We start from the raw sequence: 24,373 nt of genomic DNA, 5'->3' as shown, positions 1-24,373 counted from the left end.
CCTTTTAATTTTTCTCGAAATGTCAATTTATGTGACGTTTCGTCACACACTGTGGAACTCAGGAGAGGTCCACCCGTTGGTTTTATGCGTTATTTTTTTATTTATTTTATTTATTTTTATTTTATCTTTTTTTACATCCCAAATGCTGAATGGTTCCGGTCCTTCAGTACATGCAATCGGCCTGTTCCTGGCTTAGATGTGGTTGTTCCTTCGCCCAACAGGTGACTTGGGCAGCTTTTGCGGTTGAAATGTCCCTCATGGATTTGTTATGTGATATCCTATGAGTACTCCACGTTGAAATTACTGACTCTCCTAACTGAGCCACTCTGCTGACACTTTCTCTGCTAGTAATACAGCCGGCCGTAGTAGCCGAGCGGTTCTAGGCGCTACAGTCTGGAACCGCGCGACCGCTACGGTTGCAGATTCGAATCCTGCCTCGGGCTAGATGTGTGTGACGTCGTTAGGTTAGTTAGGTTTAAGTAGTTCTAAGTTGTAGGGGACTGATGACCTCAACTTAAGTCCCATAGTGCTCAGACCCATTTGCTAGTAATACAACACTCCCTGGCAGTTTTTATACTGGCGAGTACGCCTCTCATGATATATGGTACTCAAGTGTACAGAGGGCAGCGTACAGGTAGTTTACTAGCGAAACAATAAAGAAATAACAGAGTTTACAGCACTTTATTTTACTGTTTCTGAGGCATATAATTACTGTGTTAAAATATAAATCTAAAGAAAAGTTTATGGGGCCATGGCATTTTCATATGACCCAGCCGTGTTTCCCTGCGACTCTATCAGGCAACACAGCCCAGTCATGTTACCATGCCACATTTTCTGACGACACAGTCCACTCATGTTACCATGTAACATTGCCGGGCAACATAGACTAGCCATGACACCATGAAATATTGCTGGCTAACATAGCCCGGTCATTTTACACTTCACCATTGCCAGGCAAAATAGCCCATCCACGTTACCCCGCAACACTGCCAGGCAACGTAGCCCATCCATGTTATGTGGTAACATTGCCGTGCAACGTAGCCCAGTCATGTTACACTGCAACGCTGCCAACTACACGAATTTCAGCCTCGTGATCGCCAACATTGGCGGTTGCTGTTGCTCGCCATTGTTTATGGCAATTCATATCCTACCCAGAAGCGTTTATACGGGCTACAATGGGGCTGCGAAATGGACGGAACCGAGGTAGTGGTATTTAGTGCGACATTTCTGCATTTGCACGATACAATCAAAACAGTAAGAACAAGAGAATATGGACTTTATGCATTTCTTTTTTGAGTAAGTCAGCTACTTCTAAAGATTTAACTCCTGAACTGATGGTAGTTACATACGTTTTATAGAACACCGAAACACGTTTTTGAATACATCGCGAAACCAATACGAATATTGTTAATTACCATGTCAAAGACTGTATTCAACTTACAATCAAATTGGCACTCGCACTTCAATTTCTGTTGAAACGTCCCCCTAGAAAAATTAAGCATGACAGTACTGGAAAACCTCTTACGTTATTTGATTTTCAAACAACTGAGCAAAACTCAACGTACTCAGACATTTCTCCTTTCACTTATTCTTATCATCACTAAACTGATACACAATATTTTTAGCGCAACACAATCTGACTTTCAATAATCCCCACAAAAGAAAGACCCTGACTGACAATAAACTATACCTTTCACGAATCACTTACGTCACAAAAATCTTCGTTACTCGAACTACCGCAATACAGCGAGCGCCAATACTGCCAGCTAAATAAAAGATTCTAACTACTGAAGGTACTAACTACTGATAGGTATAGTTAGCAAATGAAAGATTTTGATAGAGAACAAACAATGTATTTACCTTAACAGTGTTCATGACCTCCATCTTTACAAATTTCCTTTTTGTGGCGGACACACGTCCAGATCGTCCGTTCTCAAAACTCTGGCATCTCTCTCTCTCCACATCCACCACTCGTGGCAGCTCACCTCCAACTGCGCAACGCTACGTGCTGTTCGCATCCAACTGCCCAACACTACAATAGCGATTATTCCAACAATGCCAACCAGCCACAGACTGCACACAGCACAGCCAGTGATTTTCATACAGAGCGCCATGTGGCGTTACCAACATAAAAACCTAAACAGCCTACTGACACTGTCTACTGGTAACCCATAAAGAAGTTTGATGTACTTTTATAAAGTCCACTTTTCGTTGATGTGTATCTTAATACCCGACGTCTGATATGGTACTGTGGGAGGCCACAAGCTACCAATTGAGGTGGATTTTCTTAACAAAATGGTTCAAATGGCTCTGAGCACTATGGGACTTAACATCTGTGGTCATCAGTCCCCTAGAACTCAGAACTACTTAAACCTAACTAACCTAAGGACATCACACACATCCATGCCCGAGGCAGGATTCTAACCGGCGACTGAGCGCCTGAACCGCTAGACCACCGCGGCCGGCTTTATCTTAACATTTATTGTTCAGCAGCACAACTAAGTAGCTATGAAGCTCATAAACCTGGTACTTACATTTACGGCCAGTAATTTATAAAAGGACAGGTAGCAGGTTACTGCTCGTGGACATGGAAACAAATGCGATGATTCTTCAGACTTTATGGGTTCCAAAGATCTGGGCGAAGACGTACGTATTACATTTATGAAATTCATGATTCTCTCATTTGCTCCCTTCTAGAATCGTGTACACTACAAGTAAATCAGCTGTGCGCACGCCATCTTTCGAACTGAAGTGAAACAATATTGTTTCATTGCTATGGCTGTATGATTTTGCACTGCAGTGCTGTCGGCTGAAAAAGAAGTAACAAGGCTGGGAGTGAGAGGGACTCGTTCACAGACTTAGTGGACACTAGCCGCAATACCTCGGCCATACCTCAATTACTTGCAATCGTCTATTCTATACTGCAGTATTGCAGCCACATTGCAACACTGATGATAGAAACACTATTGTGGCCACACATTTACGTAAAATGTGACCCGCGTAAACGCACTGTAAAGGTGCTTAACTGATCGTCTTCATTCGTATAACACCATGTGTTAAGGCAACTCTATATTGTTATACTTCATTCTTTTTTCTTCTTTTACCATTCCTGATATTTTCAATTACTCTTCTCGAAATCGACAACTGTCCTACATTTCATAAAAAATATTATACTTTAGTGGTTTGTTATTATACTAATTGTTAAAGAGTACATGGTGTTTCAAAATGAATATACGGGTTTTTTGGCTTTGTAACATTTATGACATTCTACTTACAATTAAAATAGTACACCAAATGGATGATCAACCCAAAGTTTTTCAAAAATGTTCAATGTGACCACCTTTTGTTCGTAGGCGGGTCTTCCCGAACCTTGATCAGTGTATCTGGAGTAACAGTCTCAATAATGTTGCTTCTAAATGGGGGCACGTCAGATGGCAGCGGTGTTACGTACACATGATCGCTTATGAACCCCCAAAGGTAAAATTCACATGGCATCCAGTCGTGTGTGAATGTGGAGGTCATGAAAAACAAACTCTGTCATCCGGCCCCTTGTGACCAATCTAGCGGTGGGGTACAACGTCGTTTAACCAATCACGTACTGAATTATGCCATTTGGCGGCGTACCATCTTGCTACCAAATAAAATTCCGTAGTTCAGCTTCTTCCAATTGCGGAAAGAGCCATTGTTCCAGCACATCAGGATAAGAAACACCATTTACAGTTACTTCACTTAAAAAGAAAGGCACATAAATTTTCCAAAGACACATGCCTCAACAAAAGTGCAATTTAGAGAGTCTCGTTCAAACTGTACCATCTCCTGGGGATTTGCTGACCCCCAGACGCGAACATATGTGTGCTCACTATTCCACTTAGATGAAATGTCGATTCATCACTGTAAATCTTCATCGCCATGCAGCAACATTAAATTTTCGTTTGCAAAGCTGTCAAGTAAACCATAGTCTCTGGGCTTTAGAACTTGTAACAGCTGCAAACGATAAGGTCGTAGCGTAAGCGTCTCCTTAAAAGTTTCCACAAAGGCGTCACTGGAATTGCTAATTCACGACTAGCCTTCCGAAATGATTTCTTGGGACTACGCGCGAAACGCTCTCACTCGTTCAACACTTTCTTCAGTTACTCTTGGTCTTTTTTCTTTTTTTAAATCTCCTGGCTTTCGGGACGTATCCTTACAGCCATCTCAGTAGTAGAATGTCAGTTATGACGGTAGGAACATGAGGACAATACAACATTAGTTCCCGAGCGGAGAAAGATCTCCGACCTGGCCGGGAAACGAACCTGGGCCCTACTGACCGCGCAGGTGCCGAGGCGGAAAATTCTTGGTTATTCCATGCTCCTTCCATAGCGCAGAAATACATAATCAAAACTGTTTGAGCTGCTCTTTCATCTGATATATTATTTACAATTGTAAGTTCAATGAATTAAATGTTACAAAGTCTTAAAAACCGTATATTCATTTTGAAACACCCTGTATATTTGCTGACTGAAGTGACGAATGAAAATTTGTACCAAGGCCAAGATTTGGACTGGGTCTCCTGCTCGCTAGCAAGAATGCCAAGCGGGCTGAGGCGTGAGTGGAGGGAGGCTTGTAACAATAGTGTGTGCAGCTGTGTAAAGCCACTGTGCCAGGGTGGCGTAGTCGTCAGCACATCTGCCTAGGAGCATGGACCCCTGTTCTGACCCCAATGTTGGTACAAATTTTCATTCGTCACTTCAATCTACATACACTACTGGCCATTAAAATTGCTACACCACGAAGATGACGTGCTACAGACGCGAAATTTAAGCGACAAGAAGAAGATGCTGTGATATGCAAATGATTGCTTTTCAGGGAATTAACACAAGGTTAGCGCCGGTGGCAACACCTACAACGTGCTGACACGAGCAAAGTTTCCAACCGATTTCTCATACACAAACAGCAGTTGACCGGCGTTGCCTGGAGAAACGTTGTTGTGATGCCTAGTATAAGGAGGAGAAATGCGAACCACCACGTTTCCGACCTTGATGAAGGTCGGATAGTAGACTATCGCGATTGCACTTTATCGTATCGCGACATTGCGGCTCGCGCTGGTCGAGATCCAATGACTGTTAGCAGAATATGGAACCGGTGGGTTCAGTAGGGTAATACGGAACGCCATGCTGGATCCCAACGGCCTCTTATCACTAGCAGTCCAGATGACAGGCATCTTATCCGCAAGCCTATACGGATCGTGCAGCCACGTCTCGATCCCTGAGTCAACAGATGGGGACGTTTGCAAGACAACTACCATCTACACGAACAGTTCGACGACGTTTGCAGCAGCATGGACTATCAGCTCGGGGACCCTGGCTTCGGTTACCCTTTACACTGCATCAGAGACAGGAGCGCCTGCGATGATGTACTTTACGGCGAACCTGGGTGCACGAATGGCAAAACGTCATTTTTCCGGATAAAACCAGGTTCTGTTTACAGCATCCTGATGGTCTCATCCGTGTTTGACGACATGGCGGTGAACGCACATTGGAAGCGTGTATTCGTCATCGCCATACTGGCGTATCACCCGCCGTGATGGTATGGGGTGCCATTGGTTACACGTCTCGATCACCTCTTGTTCGCATTGACGGCACTTTGAACAGTGGACATTTCAGATGTGTTACGACCCGTGGCCCTACCCTTCAGTCGATCCCTGCGAAACCCTACATTTTAGCAGGATAATGCACGACCGCATGTTGCAGGTCCTGTACGGTCCTTTCTGGATACAGAAAATGTTCGACTGCTGCCCTGGCCAGCACATTCTCCAGATCTCTCACCAATTGAAAACGTCTGGTAAATGGTGGCCGAGCAACTTGCTCGTCACAATGCGCTAGTCACTACTCTTGATGAACTGTGGTATCGTGTTGAAGCTGCGTGGGCAGCTGTACCTGTACACACCATCCAAGGTCTGTTTGACTTAATGCCTAGGCGTATCAAGGCCGTTATTACGGCCAGAGGTGGTTGTTCTGGTTACTGATTTCTCAGGATCTGTGCACCTAAACTGCGTGAAAATGTAATCACATGTCAGTTCTAGTATAATATATTTGTCCAATGAATACCCGTTTATCATCTGCATTTCTTCTTGGTGTAGCAATTTTAATGGCCAGCAGTGTATATACGTCATAGATGAGCGCAGAGCTCCCTGTTCTGCGCTCATAGGTAGGAAACCGCGCCTAGTACACGTCCCCGGGGGCTCAGGGGCCACAGCACAGTTACGACACCTGAGGATGGGCTTACGAGAGCCAGAAACCGCTCGTGATAATAAAATAAATTTACAACTGAAGTATTTTCAACCTCTGGTATAATGCTTAGTTGTGGATGTTCTTCCAACAGGTTTGTTTGCATATATTTTCACTCAACTATTAAAAACAGAAAATCATTTTGATGGCCTGCCTCCATGATGCACTTATTCGAAAACTGTTTTTCAAAATAGCACTTTATCTCTTCGCATAGATAACACATTTCGTCAGACTTCCATTATCAGATCAGATTTTAAAGAATCAACGTATCGTGTTACGTCAAAAAAGTACATAATTGTTTCTGTTACAAATGTTTATACTGCGTATGGTCATGTATAATTTGATGTAATATGATGTATTGATTCTTTAATTTTTCACTTGATGAGGTAGTCTGCCAAAATGTGTTAGCCGTTTGAAGAAATAAAGTGAAGAGATAAAGAGCGATTTGTGCAGACAATTTTTGTCTATCTTAAGGAGTCTGTCTGTACAGAGTGTGAATCTAACACAAAATCGCTCGTAATCACATTTTTATCAGAAAAGTTTACTGGAAATTGGTAATGTTCTGCAATTATGTGATTTATATTACACGTTCACTAGTAGTTGGTGGTCACAAAGAAACAGATTATAGTACGTCTGCTCTTCGATTATTGGAAGCAATTTTAAGAAATTCTGTAAACATTTGCCAGCAGCTACGTAGAAATTCGTCTTTTAACAACAATCAGATCCCGTCAGTATAAATATTACCAATGGCAAAAGAGACACAAAGACTGAAATCGGGTCGTGATTTGCATTTTATAGGTCTCGTATCGCTTCTAGGTCAGCTTTTTCCGGCTATATAATTGGCTTGTTGTCGGTATTTGGTAGTCAGGCGGAGGGCCAGCGAGGAAAAGGAATCACCGATTAGGCGGCCAGTGTGCAACGGGTGGCGTGTCGAGAGCTGGCAGCTGTAAGAGACTCTGCGAATTATTCAACACAGGCCGTAATTGCGGCCGGTGCATTAGTCAGCGCTGTGTGTCCGCGCCGATCGCTAGGCGTCGCGTAATGTTACACAGTGTCACCTGGCTCCTAGCTCCACCCACAGAAAATTATGCCGCTTTTGCTTCCATGTCATAAACTGTCTAAAAGAAACGACAGCAAAGAGAGAAACATTCGATTTGAAACTGAAATTTTGCCAACAATCAGACTAAAACCTCTAAGAACTGTTGCACTGTTGTCAGTAAGCAGATCGAAATCATCTATTTACTCGCTCAGTGAACGTACTGCACCGAAACTGAAGATGACAGAGGGAAATCCGAAATACTAAATTTGGTCTTCCGAAAATGTATCGCTGCAGTACTTTGCAATAAGGTTCCTATGTTTACCGCGCGGGATTAGCCGAGCGGTCTGGGGCGCTGCAGTCATGTACTGTGCGGCTAGTCCCGGCGGAGGTTCGAGTCCTCCCTCGGGCATGTGTGTGTGTGTGTGTGTGTGTTTGTCCTTAGGATAATTTAGATTAAGTAGTGTGTAAGCTTAGGGACTGATGACCTTCGCAGTTAAGTCTCATAAGATTCCACACACATTTGGACATTTTTGGTTCTTATGTTCAGTTATCGCACAATTGGCAGATAGTCAGGTGAATGATAACTGAACGGAAAAGTAACGTCAGTCGCTTAGTAGTGGAAATATGTCTAGACAGTATAAAATACATCTGCAGGTCTACTGACATTTCGCGAAAAAGCTTGCTCCGCTTCTAGCAGCAGGTTATCATAGATCATACACTCCTGGAGATTGAAATAAGAACACCGTGAATTCATTGTCCCAGGAAGGGGAAACTTTATTGACACATTCCTGGGGTCAGATACATCACATGATCACACTGACAGAACCACAGGCACATAGACACAGGCAACAGAGCATGCACAATGTCGGCACTAGTACAGTGTATATCCACCTTTCGCAGCAATGCAGGCTGCTATTCTCCCATGGAGACGATCGTAGAGATGCTGGATGTAGTCCTGTGGAACGGCTTGCCATGCCATTTCCACCTGGCGCCTCAGTTGGACCAGCGTTCGTACTGGACGTGCAGACCGCGTGAGACGACGCTTCATCCAGTCCCAAACATGCTCAATGGGGGACAGATCCGGAGATCTTGCTGGCCAGGGTAGTTGACTTACACCTTCTAGAGCACGTTGGGTGGCACGGGATACATGCGGACGTGCATTGTCCTGTTGGAACAGCAAGTTCCCTTGCCGGTCTAGGAATGGTAGGACGATGGGTTCGATGACGGTTTGGATGTACCGTGCACTATTCAGTGTCCCCTCGACGATCACCAGTGGTGTACGGCCAGTGTAGGAGATCGCTCCCCACACCATGATGCCGGGTGTTGGCCCTGTGTGCCTCGGTCGTATGCAGTCCTGATTGTGGCGCTCACCTGCACGGCGCCAAACACGCATACGACCATCATTGGCACCAAGGCAGAAGCGACTCTCATCGCTGAAGACGACACGTCTCCATTCGTCCCTCCATTCACGCCTGTCGCGACACCACTGGAGGCGGGCTGCACGATGTTGGGGCGTGAGCGGAAGACGGCCTAACGGTGTGCGGGACCGTAGCGCAGCTTCATGGAGACGGTTGCGAATGGTCCTCGCCGATACCCCAGGAACAACAGTGTCCCTAATTTGCTGGGAAGTGGCGGTGCGGTCCCCTACGGCACTACGTAGGATCCTACGATCTTGGCGTGCATCCGTGCGTCGTTGCGGTCCGGTCCCAGGTCGACGGGCACGTGCACCTTCCGCCGACCACTGGCGACAACATCGATGTACTGTGGAGACCTCACGCCCAACGTGTTGAGCATTTCGGCGGTACGTCCACCCAGCCTCCCGCATGCCCACTATACGCCCTCGCTCAAAGTCCGTCAACTGCACATACGGTTCACGTCCACGCTGTCGCGGCATGCTACCAGTGTTAAAGACTGCGATGGAGCTCCGTATGCCACGGCAAACTGGCTGACACTGACGGCGGCGGTGCACAAATGCTGCGCAGCTAGCGCCATTCGACGGCCAACACCGCGGTTCCTGGTGTGTCCGCTGTGCCGTGCGTGTGATCATTGCTTGTACAGCCCTCTCGCAGTGTCCGGAGCAAGTATGGTGGGTCTGACACACCGGTGTCAATGTGTTCTTTTTTCCATTTCCAGGAGTGAAGATCGCTGGAGCAACGAAGGTTGCCAATGGACTGGAAAAAAAGGAAACAGGCAAAAAAATATGCGCAGGTCAGAATTCTGGACTGACCAGTGCTTGTCAGGAATGTTTTTGTCCACAAACCACTATAAATACTGTTTATGAGAGGGTGCATTGTCATGCTGGTATAATCATCGTCTCCAAACTGCTCATCCACAGTACACAGTACTGTATCATTCATATCCTATATGTATATATATTGCATCTAACACACAATTTAACATTGCAGATCCACTTTCACTAAAATAAATTTAAACATATAAATTTCACACGGGTAGCTCTAAGAATTCGTAACGTTTCTGGCGTAGAGCTGTAAAATCTAACAACTGAGATACACAAAGGTGCATGGCTTCCTTAAAAACATTGCTATCATTCTTGGTTCATTTTTTTATAAAAGTTTAAAATAAATTGCAAATCAGTTGTGATTCTTGAGTTTTTCCCGGCGTATTTGATAATCTAAATATCCACGGGTATGCTGCCGGTCTATAGTGTCCAACGGGCACAATATTTCGGTGATCATACATGTCGCCATCATCAGGTGAACTGACGCACTGAGCTCCTGTGAACGTGCCGGCATGGAGATCCGTACGCTATGGTTGCTCAGAGGGAACTGGGTTCGGTCGCGGCGGCGGCCGATTTAAATACCCTCCGCCCGCGGCGCGATCCCTCCGCCGTCCGCGCCCCGCGCCACGGTCGCGCGGTGGAACAGATTGCGACGGCGTCTGAGATGACGTCGGTGTGATGGCTCTGTCCGCCGTGGTCGTCACAACTATACGTTTGCTAGATTTACTCTTGATTAACCCGATCGCTGGTTCCCAAGCCTTGCTAAGGTTATAGCCACAGTCACGGTTTGTGAGGTCGTCATTGGTGCAAATTTCGATGGCCTCTCTAACAACGCTGTCCCAGTATCTCGAGGTCTGTAAGAATCCTCGTGCGGTCATACTCCATGGCGTGATTTCCCGACAAACAATGTTCAGCAACCGCCGACTTGCTCGGATACATCAGTTGAGTGTGCCTCTGGTGTTCACGGCATCGATCCTCGACGGTACGCATCGTCTGACCAATATACGACTTGCCATATTGACACGGAATCTGGTACACGCCGGCCTTCCTCAAACCGAGGTCATCTTTGGCGCTCCCCATCAGTGCACGAGTTTTATTCGGAGGACAAAACACAGTTCCGTCCCGGTGTTTCTTCAGAATGCGGGCGATTTTCCACGAGAGTGCGCCTGTGTATGGAATAAATGCAGTGCCTACCTCCTCCCTCGTGACTTCATCCATCTCAACAGGTTGTGCTGCAGTGGTTGGGCGGAGAGCACGTTGAATCTGCCACTCTGAGTACCCATTTTTTCGAAATACAGTTCTCAGATGTTCCAATTCCTGGGGTAGACACTCTGCGCCAGAGATAGTGCGCGCCCTATGTACTAGAGTTTTAAGCACCCCATTCCTCTGTGAAGGGTGGTGGCAGCTGTCTGCATGCAAATACAGATCAGTGTGCGTAGTCTTCCGATACACCCCATGACCTTGGGTGCCGTCAGCCCTTCTCTTGACCAAGACGTCAAGGAAAGGTAATTTACCCTCTGATTCAGTCTCCATAGTGAATTTGATGTTGGGGTGTATGGAGTTTAGATGTGTAAAGAAGTCAAGGAGTTAATCCATACCATGTGGCCAGATGACGAACGTGTCGTCCACGTAACGGAAAAAGCAAGTAGGTTTCCAAACGGATGACGACAGGGCTTCCTCCTCGAAGTTCTCCATGTACAAAACCGTGACTGTGGCTATAACCTTAGCAAGGCTTGGGAACCAGCGATCGGGTTAATCAAGAGTAAATCTAGCAAACGTATAGTTGTGACGACCACGGCGGACAGAGCCATCACACCGACGTCATCTCAGACGCCGTCGCAATCTGTTCCACCGCGCGACCGTGGCGCGGGGCGCGGACGGTGGAGGGATCGCGCCGCGGGCGGAGGGTATTTAAATCGGCCGCCGCCGCGACCGAACCCAGTTCCCTCTGAGCAACCATAGCGTACGGATCTCCGTGCCGGCACGTTCACAGGAGCTCAGTCCGTCAGTTCACCTGATGATGGCGACATGTATGATCGCCGAAATATTGTGCCCGTTGGACACTATAGACCGGCAGCATACCCGTGGATATTTTGATAATCAAGTGACTCTTAGGTCGTGGACAACGACTCATGGTTAAATAAACTCAATACCGATGTCATATCATTTGACATAATAGCGTTTCATGAAACTTCAGTAACAGTTAATCCTTCTCTGAAATCTCGAAACTATAACCCAAGCATTACAAAAATTAAACTTCACTTGTATTACCTTTCCTTCCAAAATCCAATTCTGAAATACATGTCTCTCGGAATGATCGATTGATCCTAAAAAAGAAGATAATGAAGAGCAAAAAGATTCGTGAATTGGATGGCATACGAACTAAGAATGCCGCATTATCAAACAGCTGCTGCAAGTAAACCAAACTTAATCATTACCTCTAATACATTCATCATGAAGAGTGTAATCGTACCAACGTAAAAATCAATTCCTTTTCTCTCGACACTGAATCTCCCAATAATCCTTAGCATGATTCCCAAAAATCTCCGTTATTTGCTACCTGTTGCTACTAAAGCAAAACTCGATTGTTCTCATCTCACATTTCAGATATCCAAAACAGGAAAAGTTCCTATGAAAACTTACACACACACACACACACACACACACACACACACACACACCTGTCAAGCCGGGACGCGTCACCAGCTGTGTTATATTAGTATAACCAGGCTGCGGACGAGTGGCGCAGACGCCGAGCGGTAACTAGTACGAGCCACAACACAAGAATACATGAGCGGTTCATCCTTAAGAGGAGCTACTACTGCGGGGATAGGTTTCGAAATAAGGTCCTGCTTAAACACTGCTGCGCATTAAAATTTCAAAAACACGAAGGTGACATGCGAGAAATCTGGAGCTGTAATAGCTATGCTGCCGAAAGAACGTCCCTCCCAGTTCACGCACTTGCAGCGCATCGTGTGGAGGAGACACTCTAGCGCCAGTCCGAGCTCTGGGATTCGTAAACGTTGCCATGGTGATGGTACCCCGTTGCCACCCCGACAACTCAAGGTCGCGCGGTTCTGTACTCAGTGGGTGCAAAGCGTTTGTTGCAGATCGCGGTATTGACTCAGTTCGCGTTATCGGAGCCGTGTGAAGTGTCGCATTGTTAATTTCAAACCTAAGTGATACAGTCTCTTCCTCAAGCTGCACGAAAGTAGGTGGGGATACTATGTTAATCGTTAGCTCATATATAGTTTACGATGATATTTTGTAGAACAAAACGTTAACAGTGGCCCTTTCATACCTTTGTCGAAAGTCATGGAATGAAGAGCTGCAGGTCTGAAAATTGTAACTACCTCCGCGAAGAAAATAACTAGAGGGAAGTGTGCTGATGATCTGCAGGAACCAATTGCTGCTCTTTCGATTCTACGAAAACCCAGAGCGCTTGCTGCTAAATTGACGGAACTTGGTAATTTTCAAGAAGACGTATTTCGGCAACATACATTTGACTGTTACGTGCAGAAAGGACATTCCACCTGGATGAAGCTACTGCTATGAGATACTGAGTTGACAAAAAAGTTTTCTGAATAGACACTGAAGAGCCAAAGAAACTGGTGTACTTGCCTCATATCGCGTAGGGCCCTCGCGAGCACGCACCAGTGCCGCAACACGACGTGGCATGGGCTCGACTAATGTCTGAAGCAGAGCTGGAGTGAACTGACACCATGAATCCTGGAGGGCTGTCCGTAAATCCGTAGGAGTACTAGGGTATGGAGATCTCTTCAAACAGCACGTCGCAAGGCATGCTCAATAATATTCATGATGGTGGCCAAGGAAAGCGTTTAAACTCAGAAGAGTATTCTTGGAGCCACTCTGTAGCATTTCTGGACGTGTGGGGTGTCGCATTGTCTTGCAGGAATTGCGCAAGTCCGTTGGAATGCATAATGGGAATGAATGGATGCAGGTAATCAAGCACGATGCTTACGTACGTGTCACCTGTCAGAGTCGTATCTAGACGTATCAGGGATCCGATGTCACTCCAGCTGCACACGCCCTACACTATTACAGAGCTTCCACCAGTTTGAACAGTCCCCTGCTGACACGCAGGGTCCATGGATTCATGAGGTTGTCTCCATAGCCGTACAAGTCCATCCGCTTGATACAATTTGAAACGAGAGTAGTCCGACAAGGGAACGAGTTTCCAGTCATCAACAGTCCAATGTCGGTGTTGACGGGCCCAGGCGAGGCGTAACGCCTTGTGCCGTGCAGTCATCAAGGGTACACCAGTGGGCCTTCGGCTCCGAAAGCCCACATCGATAATGTTTCGTGGAATGGTTCGCACGCTGACGCTTGTTGACGGCCCTGCATTTAAAACTGCAGCAATTTGTGGAAGGGTTGCACTTCCGTCACGTTGATCGATTCTCTTCAATCGTCGTTGGTCCGTTTTCGCAGGAACTTCTTCCGTCGAAGCGATGTTGGAGATTAGATGTTTTACCTGATTCCTGATATTCACGGTACACTCGTGAAATGGTCGTACGGGAAAAATCCCCACTTCATCGCTACCTCAGAGTTGCTGTGTCCCATCGCTCGTGCACCGACTATAACACCACGCTGAAACTCACGTAAATCTTGATAACCTGCCATTGTAGCAGCAGTAACCAATCTAACAACTGTGCCAGACATTTGTTGTCTTACATAGGCGTCGCCGACGGCAGCGCCGTATTCTGCCTGTTTACATATCTCTGTATTTGTATACGCATGCCTATACCAGTTTCTTTGATGCTTCGGTGCAGTACCGCTTTATAATGTTAAAAACTCTTGTGGAGAAAAAGTAACTTTCCGGTCACGGCTACAACGGCCTCCTTCTGGGTCATTAGCAGATCCAGAAGGAGGCCGTTGTAACTGCGGCTGAAACTGGACTTGGTTCTCAGGGGAGAACCCAGCCTTTGAGTGATACTAATGGAGATAGGGTTTAGATGGTAAACATTTTCCGGAAGATGAGTTCTGCTTGATCGAAAGGCCATCGTTGGCTGGAGGTGCTACTTTTTTGGGATTTATTTAACAGCAGACCTCACGAAATCACCTGGTCGGGCGAAACGTGGATTAATGGTAGTCATTCCAGACCGACTGCGAGGACTGATGAGATTTCTCAAGAAAGCTGGACCAGTCGGTGGGTTTGTGCCAAATGTTTTGTTGTTGCTTACATCAAAGAAATCTAGTGGCTTAGAAAGGGAAATGACGCCAAAGAAATTTAAAGAGTGGTTCGCTAGATAATACTCCGCCTAATATTCGATTATGCACCACATCACTCGGTTCAGTCAAACAAAATCCCTACAAGCAGAAGCAGGAAGAGTGACTTAGTGGAATGGCTACAGAAGAACGGCGCTGAGTCATTTGATAACGAAATCAAAAAGGCACAAATACTGGAAATCGTGAAAGAGTGTAAATCACGTAATGTCATCTACGACATTCACAAAATTGCAGAAGCAAGTGGTCCAGGCGTGTTGCAGCTCCCACCATGTCATTACCATTTCGGTGCATCGAAATCTCTAATTTAGCTCAACATATATATCCGTACATTTTTTTTAATTACGAAAAGAGTATATTTCATCTCCCCAAGGTTATTAGTGGTTTCTTACAATTTTCGGATGCGACATTCGTAGTTGGACGACCGACGCGGCGTGACAACAAAGAGACACGTAGTAGCACTGGTAAAGTAGCCGCTGGCTGTCACATTATTTCGGCGGCTCGACTATAGTCACGCATATGTTTAGCATTACAGCACAACCGCACGAATTCCTCAGGAGCTACGTCAATGTACAAGAAAATATTGTGCAGTGGATTCTGCTTGAATAAGCTGATTTCTATCTTGTTTATGAAAAAAAGAAACTGTATCATCTAATGTACAAGTCGTCAGCGGCAGGACCATGGACCATCAAGGCTGTAATTTAGCGTCCCGCGACATCACTGCTCACTTTAGTCGGGGTTCCACGACTATCATGGAGGATCTACATGATCAAACTCGACTAGAGCTCGAGAGGAGGGACAGATTCGCTGTCAGGAAATGCTGCAAGACTGTATTCACAAAGAAAGTGCGGCGAAGACTGGACCACCACGGACGGCAGTGCGCCTACATCTGCACCCACATTCCTCATGACAGAAGCTACCCTGTACCACAATTAGTCATTTTCTTTCTTATTTTTCCTGCAACTAGACCTAATGGTAAACTGCCAAAGCATTCGCAACAAAGTGACAGAGTTTGAAGCGCTAACAAAAGCAGTGAAGCTCACATAATACTAGTTACAGAAAGCTGGTTGAAACCTGGAATGGATAGCAGTGAGATCTTTGGGGAAAATTTAAGTGTATATCAAAAGGACAGGCAAATGGGAAATGGACGTGGTGTATTTGTCGCAGCAGACAAAAAACTCAAATCCACCGAGGTAGAAATTGAAGCTGCATGTGAGACTGTTTGGCAAAACTAAGTATTAGGTTTGGGTATAAAATGATAACTGGATCGTTCTATCGCCGACCAGACTCATCTCCTGATGTAACCGAAAACTTTAGAAAAAACCTCAGTTCACTTGTATGTAATTTCTCTAATCATACTGTAATCATCGGTGGAGACTTTAAACATCCGACAGTTAATTGGGAAAATTACAGTTTTGTTGGTGTTGGCCGTGATAAGATATCCTGTGAATACTCTGATATGAAATTTCCCGGCAGACTTTCCCGCGAAAGGCAAAGGTCCCGAGTTCCAGTCTCAGTCCGGCACACAGGTTTGATCTTCCAAGAAGATTTATCTTGTGAAGCTTAGCTAGGTGCCTCCTCTGAAAACTATCTAAACAGATAGTTAGGAACCCCACTCATGATGGCAATATATTGGATCTAATGGCAACAAAGAGACCTGAACTCTTTGAGGATATCCACATCGAAACTGGTACCAGTGACCATGAAGCGGTTGTGGCAACAATGATTACCAAAGTACAAAGGATAGCTAAAACAAACAAAGATATACATGTTCAGTAAACTCGATAAAAAATGAGTAGGGTCATATCTTAATGAGGAACTGCAGATTTTCAGTATAGGCCAGGAGCAAGTAGAGGAACTCTGGGCCAAGTTTAAAAAAATTGTTGACAATGCACTGAGTAGATGTGTACTCAGTAGAGCAGTTCCTAACGGTAGGTAACCTTCATGGTATACAATCACTGTAAAGAAACTTCTAGAGTGACCGAGAATACAGCATAATATGTGCACAACAAAGCATAGGTCTATAGCTAGAGAGATGCTGAATGAAACGAGCAATGCGTGAAGTCTTCAGTAATTACCGTAGCAGAATATTGTCAATTGACCTTTCACAAAACTCAAAGAAATTCTGGTTGTATGGAAAGGCTGTTAGTGTCCTGTCCCCAGTGAATGGGACAGAAACTGAAATTGAGGGTAGCAAACCAAAAGCTGAAATGCGTAACTCCGTTTTCAAATGTTCCTTTACAAAGGAAAACGTAAGAGAACTGGCCCAATTTAATCATCGTACAACTGTAAAGATGAATGAAATAAGTACATGTCAGTGGCATTGAGAAACAGCTGAAACCGTTATAATGGAACAAAACTCCAGGCCCCGATGTCACATTCTATACTGAACTTTCGACTGAGTTAGCCCCTCTTCTATCCAAATCTATCGTAGATCAATCGAATAAAAAATCTTCCCCAGTTCTGGAAAAGGGCACAGGTCACACCTCTCTACAAGAAGGGCAGTAGAAGTGATCCATGCAGAAACCGTCCAATACCCTTGACATAGATTTCTTTTAGAATCTTGGAACATATTCTGAGCACAAACATAATGAGGCGCCTTTAACAGAATGACCTTCTCAATGCTAACGAGCATGGATTTCGAAAATTTCGATCATGTAGAACCCAATTCGCACTTTTCTCACATGACATACTGAAAGCTTAGGGCTAAGGCAACCAGGTAGATGCAGTGTTTCTTCATTTCCGAAAAGCATTTGACTCAGTACGGCACCTACGCGTATTGTCAAAAGCACGATCATATGGGGTACCACGTGAAATTTGTGTCTGGATTGAGGACTTTTTCGTGCGGAGGACACCGCAGGTTATCTTGGAGGGAGAGTCATCTTCTGATGTAGAAGTAACTCCGGGTGTGCCCCAGGAAAAGTGTGTTGGGAACTTTCTGTTAATATTGTATATTAATGACCTTGCAGACGATACAACAGCAAAAGCACGCTTTTTGCAGATGATGTAGTTATCTATAATGAAGTACTATCTGAAAGAAGCTGCATAAATATTCAGTCAGATCTTAATAAAATTTCAACTTTCTGCAGAGATTGCTCTAAATGTTCAGAAATGTAAAATGTTGCTGTTCACAAAACGAGAAAACGTTATATCGTATAACACCAATGAGTCACTTTTGGAAACGGCCAAATCGTACAAATACCTGGGTGTAGCGCTTTGTAGGGATATGAAATGAAATGATCACAGAGGTTAAGTCGTGGGTAAAGCAGGTGGTAGAATTCGGTCTTATTGGTAGAATACTGAGGAAGTACAATCAGCCTACAAAGGAGATTACTTGCAAATTACTCGTGTGACCGGTTCTAGAATATTACTCAAATGTTCGGGACCCGTACCAGATAGGACTAACAGGGGATACTGAACGTATACAGAGAAGGGCAACACAAATGGTCACAGGTTTGTTTAATCCGTGAGAGAGTGCTGAAATAGGTCAGTAGAAAATGAAACAGGGCGTGAAAAGTATATATAATCTAAGAAATATGTAAATAACAATTACAGTGTGTAAGAAAAATGTTAAGAAAAATGTTTTGTAAGATTTAAGTTCTTTAAAAAAGAAAAAACATTTTTTAAAAATCTATAATTTTTATTTTTAAAAATGTTAGATTTTTATATTAGAACAAATAAGCCCTAGGTCACAAATATTAAGTCAAAATTGACCAGGTTTCGACGCTACTATGAGCGTCGTCTTCAGAATTAAATTAACAGTTCTAAAACATATTAGGTATATAATACATTAATAAAATTAAAGTTTGTACTGACTGGAAAGAGATGCAGTACTTACAAGTCACATTTATTTTAAAAAAGATCTAAGCCGGAAAGGCGACGTCATGAATAGTTGTAAATAAGATGTCGAGCTGCTAAGGGCTGCTCGTACTTGAGTGAACAAGGTTTTTTTTAAAAAATTCTTTTTCAAACAACTTAAAAGGATTTTACAAGACATTTTTCTTACCATTTTTCTTACACACTATAATTGTTATTTACAGATTTCTTAGTTATAAATATTTTTCGTGGCCTGAACTGAACTGGAAGACTCTTGAAGATAGACGTAAACTATCTCGACAAAGCCTCTTAACAACGTTTCAAGAACCGGCTGCTTTAAATGATTACTCTAGGAATATACTACAAACCCCTACGTATCGGCTACATAGGTATCGTCAAGATAAGATTAGAATAACTTCTGCAAGCACAGAGACATTCAAACAATCATTCTTCCCGCGCTCCATACGTGAATGGAACAGGTAGAAACCTTAATAACTGGTAGGGACGTACAGTCTGCGATGCAGAGTATAGATACAGATGTGGATGTAGAGAAAAGCGACTGTCTATATGGCCCCGTACGAGCCCTAATATCTCTTATCTTCATTGTTCTTACAGGAAATGTACGTTGAGGGCAGCAGAATCTTTCTGCAGTCTGCATCAAATGCCGGTTCTCTATATTTTCTCAATCGTATTCCTCGAGTAGAACGCCACCTTACGTCCAGGAATTCCCATTTGTGTTCCAGAAGCATGTGAATAATACTTGCGTGTTGTTCTAACCTATCGATAACAAAAATCCAGCAGCCCACTTAAGAAATGCTTCGATGTCTTTCTGTAATCCGACCTAGTGCGGACTGTAGAATGGATCGTACTAGTGTCCTACATGTGGTCGCCTTTACAGATGAACCACACTTCCCTAAAATTCTCGCCATAAACCAAAGTCGAGCATTCGTCTTCACTACGATAATCCTCACATTTTCGTTCCATTTCCTATGGCTTTACAACGTTGCGGCCAGATATTTAAACTACGTGATTGTGTCAAGCTGGACACTACTAATGTTGCATTCGAACATTCAGGGTTTGATTTCCCTGCTCATCTACAGAACAGATACCAATGATGGCCATGCAACTTCTCTAGAAAGAAATGGTCATTAATCGAAACCCTCGGCTGCCAACAGGTGTTGTTGATATATATCAGTGGGGACAGTTGAAAATGTGTGCCCCGATCGGGACTCGAACCCGGGATCTCCTGCTTACATGGCAGACGCTCTATCCATCTGAGCCACCGAGGGCACAGAGGGTAGCGCGACCGCAGGGACTTATCTTTCGCACGCTTCCCGTGAGACCCACGTTCCCAACTGCCCACAACCTACATTCGTAATGGTCCTAATGGATATCTGCCCAATCACTCATTACTCGCGCCAAGTAAGGTGGCGATTCCAACCGGTGAGGGTTTCGCTTAGTTATCATTTCTTTCTAGAGAAGCTGCATGGGCATCATTGGTATCTGTTCTTTGGAACAGTTACTATCTTCATACAGTTAAAGGCTACCCGGCCATTGACCTTCTTCTATGCGAATGCGCACGCTTTGCCCGAACTCTTACGGGAATCATCACCTTACTTGGAGCGAGTAATGATTGAAAGGGCAGATATCCATTAGGAACATTACGAACGTAGGTTGTGGACAGATGGGAATGTGGGTTTCACGGCAAGCGCGCAAGAGATAAGTTCCTACAGTCGCGCTATCCTCTGGGCCCTCGGTGGCTCAGATGGATAGAGCGTCTGCCATGTAAGGAGAAGATCCCGGGTTCTAGTCCCTGTCGGGGCACACATTGAGGTGTATCAACAAGACCTGTTGGCAGCTGAGGGTTTCGATTAATTATCATTTATTAGGTTAACTTACATTTTTCTACATTTATATCTGGTTGCCATTCATCACACCAACTATAAATATTGTGTAAGTCACGTATTACCCTGCTAGAGTCACTCAAGGACGACCCCCTGCAGTGCACAACAGCGTCATCAGCAAACAGCCGCAGATTGTTGCTCACACTGGCCGCCAGACCTTTTATGTACTGATGATACTTTCTTCGACGCGACAGCAGAGAACCGTAATTTACGATCAATGTGCCACAGGAAAGGCAATTAAATATGGAGCAGATAATATATAAAAATAATTTCGGTTGTGAAATCGAAATCTGGGAACACAAAATCAAGTGGGATTAATATTATTGTAAAATGACAATAAAATATTTCGAAACTTGTTACGTTTATTATTTTTTTCCAAGACTTGTCCAAAAATATTTGAGTATACGGCATCTAATCGTTCTTACTATTGATTAAATTATTACTTATTACTGTCAGATCCTGTTACTTCTGCATGTTAACATAATAGCGACTTGCGCGCTATTCCCTCTAATTCAGAAACTGACGTCTCTCCAAAAAAATGGATACATATCGATTTGATTAGAAGTGGCTTGTTGGGAGCCTTCTGGAAATCTTAAAACACGGATTCAGTTTGACTCCCCTGTCGATAGCAATCATTACTCCGTGAGAATAAAGAACTAGTTGTGCTTTGCAAAAATAAGATTTTCTGCATACATGTTGGCTGTATGTCAATAAATCGTTTTCTTGGAGATAATTCATAACGTTCGAACACAGTATCAGTATACGAGGCGTAGTTCGAAAGTGAAGTTCGCTGGTCGCGAAATGGAAGCTACAGTGAAAATCCGATAAAGCTTTGCATAGGTATGTTGGACAGTGTCTCTAGTATGCCATGTCTCTACCCTTCATTCGATCCCTGCGAAACCCTACATTTCAGCAGTATAATGCACGACTGCATGTTGCAGGTCCTGTGCGGGCCTTTCTGGATACAGAAAATGTTCGACTGCTACCCTGGACAGCACATTCTCCAGATCTCTCACCAATGGAAAACGTCTGGTACAATGGTGGCCGAGCAACTGGTTCGTCACAATACGCCAGTCACCACTCCTGATGAACTATGGTATCGTGTTGAAGCTGCATGGGCAGCTGTAACTGTACATGCCATCCAAGCTTTGTTTGACTGAGTGCCCAGGCGTATCAAGGCCGTTATTATGTCCAGGATCTATGCACCCAAATTGCGTGAAAAAGTAATCACATGTCAGTTCTAGTGTAATATATTTGTCCAATGAATACCCGTTTACCATCTGCATTTCTTCTTGGTGTAGCAATTTTAATGGCCAGTAGTGTAAGTAGTATACGACTGGGGGCCTTGCCTCTATTATGTGATTTAAACTGCTTCAAGGAGGATATCTACGTCTAACTTAGTCATGTTGGCAGTTGTTCTTGATTCGAATTCTGGGGTATTTACTTCGTTTTCTTCGGTGAAAGAATTTCAGGAAATCTTTTGTAGTAACTCTGCTTTAGTGTCGCTGACAGAATGGCGTGTCACCAACGGCAACCAAACTCCGGCCTAGAGCTTAAATATTACGGAATTTCACGAGCTGTCGCTTTCGCTGATATTGTGTTTAGCATTTGACGATGCCACGATGGCTCCAGTATATTAGGACATGTTTTTATAAAACAGATCTGAATATGGCCATTATAAACCGATATCGATAATATTATGACAAAGAATTTGTGACCATAGACGTGAAGTAAAGGAAATTTCAAATATTTTTTTTATTCCAGTCTCTGATCACAATATCAATTCTTTAGACAATAAATCGTCTAAAGAATTGATATTGTGATCAGAGACTGGAATAAAAAACATTTGACAGTATTGGATCACTGTTTGTGTAAGCGATTATGTAGCAGTTGGTAAAGGAAATTTATAGCGCGGATTGACGTACCCTTGTCTGTTGCTCAAGTTCGGTTAGAGCTCCGCTAGGGGCGATAAGTTATTATGCAAGCTCAGAAAGCAAAATTTCGTCATCTCGCAGCCTCAAAGTACTGCAGTTCTAGTGGTCAGCAGTCGTCATAGACCGATAAGTTGACACGGATAGAGGGCCGATGGGACAGAGGCTCTGAAGCTTCCGCGACGCTCAGCCCGTGGCTCACAGTGACGCCCGCCGGCCGCTCTCGGGCGGTGTTTATTTTGGGAGCGCGTGCAGCCCTAGTGCTCGCCCCCCGGCTCTTCCCTCTCCTCACCCCCTCCCCCTCCCCCGCGCCCCTAGAGCGGCGCTTTTTTCGCTTAAGCCGGGCGGCCGCGGCGCGCCGCATTACCCAGCTCGTTTGCAAGTTGTGCGCGCGTCTTGCGGCGCCGCGCCACGCCGGCGATCGATGGCCCGTGGGAGTTTGTCCACCCCGTCCCAGCAGCCACGGCGGCGGGCGCAGCGCGGACGCTCACGCGAGCCACCGCGGGGGAGGGGAGGCACCTCGTGTCTCACGTGGGAATGCCGCCAAGTGCAACACTGCGTCACGCTCTTGTTGTGGTTCCCATCAGTCATAAGCTCACCGCACTAGTCTTTCTCCTCTGCCTGACTACTTCAGCCAACTTGCTGCATTCGAGCTCCTATCCTTCTCTAAAATCTACACTCCACAAAACTTCTCTCTATTACCAAATTTGCTGTTCCTTGATGTCTCCCGATATGCCAGATCATAGTCATAGACAGCTCCTACAATAGCACGCCAACAACTGACCAGCTTCGCCATTGTCACATATTTTCGTTCGCAAGCGTAGGGTCCTAAAAATCTCTCCTTTGACAAAGTCGCTTATATCACTGGATTTCCCCATTTGCGATCATTATCGCCGCTGGATCTGGACACCTATTATTAGAAATTATAATATGACGTATGTTTGTCCTTCGCCTTTATGGGGGCTTCAGCTCCCCTGGGGACACGTTGCCACGTATTTCAGTGTGGACGAATGGCAACCCTTTCTTCCTCAAGAGCGGAAACTAGAAAAGACAAGTGAGTCAAATGGCTCTGAGCACTATGGGACTCAACATCTGAGGTCATCAGTCCCCTACAACTTAGAACTACTGAAACCTCACTAACCTAAGGACATCACACACATCCGTGCCCGAGGCATGATTCGAACCTGCGACCTTAGCGGTCGCGCGGTTCGAGATTGAAGCACCTAGAACGGCTCGGCCATACCGGCCGGATCCAGAAAAGACAGTGATGCATGTTGCAGCCTGGAGCGAGCTATGACTGTTGGCCTGTTTCCCTTGTTTATACTGCATTAAACGGTTTTGCACCTTGCTAGTCATTCCTGAAGTCATTGACCTCTATGCTCCTGAGACTGCGGGCAGTTTATTAGGGCTCTGGCTACTCCGGGTGAGAAGACTGCGGCCGTATTGTGTGCGTTCATGTGCGAAAGTTGGACTTGGGAACATATCTTTCGGCTATGACCCATTGATAGACATTGTGCTCAGGACAAAGGTTGCGAGTTGTATCCCATAAAGTGCTCATGTGCTGTGTATCAGGACTACTAGCCGAGTGTGCAAATGTGGATCAAAATGATATAAAAGACTATACATTTAAAATTAAAAGCTTCTCATAAAATATTAATTTAACGTGAATATTTATTGCTAAAATAAGACATAAATAAGCACCACATTTCTATTATTAAGTAAGGATATGGACGCCTAGGAAGAAGGTGATCTAATTTTGCATTCTAGGATGTGTGCGGCTCTAGGCGTTTCAGTTCGGAACCGCGAGACTGCTACGGTCGCAGGTTCGAATCCTGCCTCGGGCATGGATGTGTGTGATGTCCTTAGGGTAGTTAGGTTTCAGTAGTTCTAGGTTCTAGGGGACTGATGACCTCAGATGTGAAGTCCCATAGTGC

At 44.8% G+C, this 24,373-nt stretch overlaps 1 non-coding gene across 1 annotated transcript; it reads right to left on the bottom strand.

Moving 5' to 3' along the window:
• Window positions 1-19,819: 19,819 nt before the first annotated feature.
• On the bottom strand, window positions 19,820-19,894 carry Trnat-ugu (transfer RNA threonine (anticodon UGU)). Its single transcript has one exon. It is a non-coding gene; the product is annotated as a tRNA-Thr (tRNA).
• Between the last annotated feature and the right edge of the window lie 4,479 nt (window positions 19,895-24,373).

Source organism: Schistocerca serialis, chromosome 8 (genome assembly GCF_023864345.2).
Source record: "Schistocerca serialis cubense isolate TAMUIC-IGC-003099 chromosome 8, iqSchSeri2.2, whole genome shotgun sequence".
NCBI lineage: Eukaryota > Metazoa > Arthropoda > Insecta > Orthoptera > Acrididae > Schistocerca > Schistocerca serialis.
Note: the sequence above shows the minus strand (reverse complement) of the source record. Positions and strands in the feature narration are given on the sequence as shown.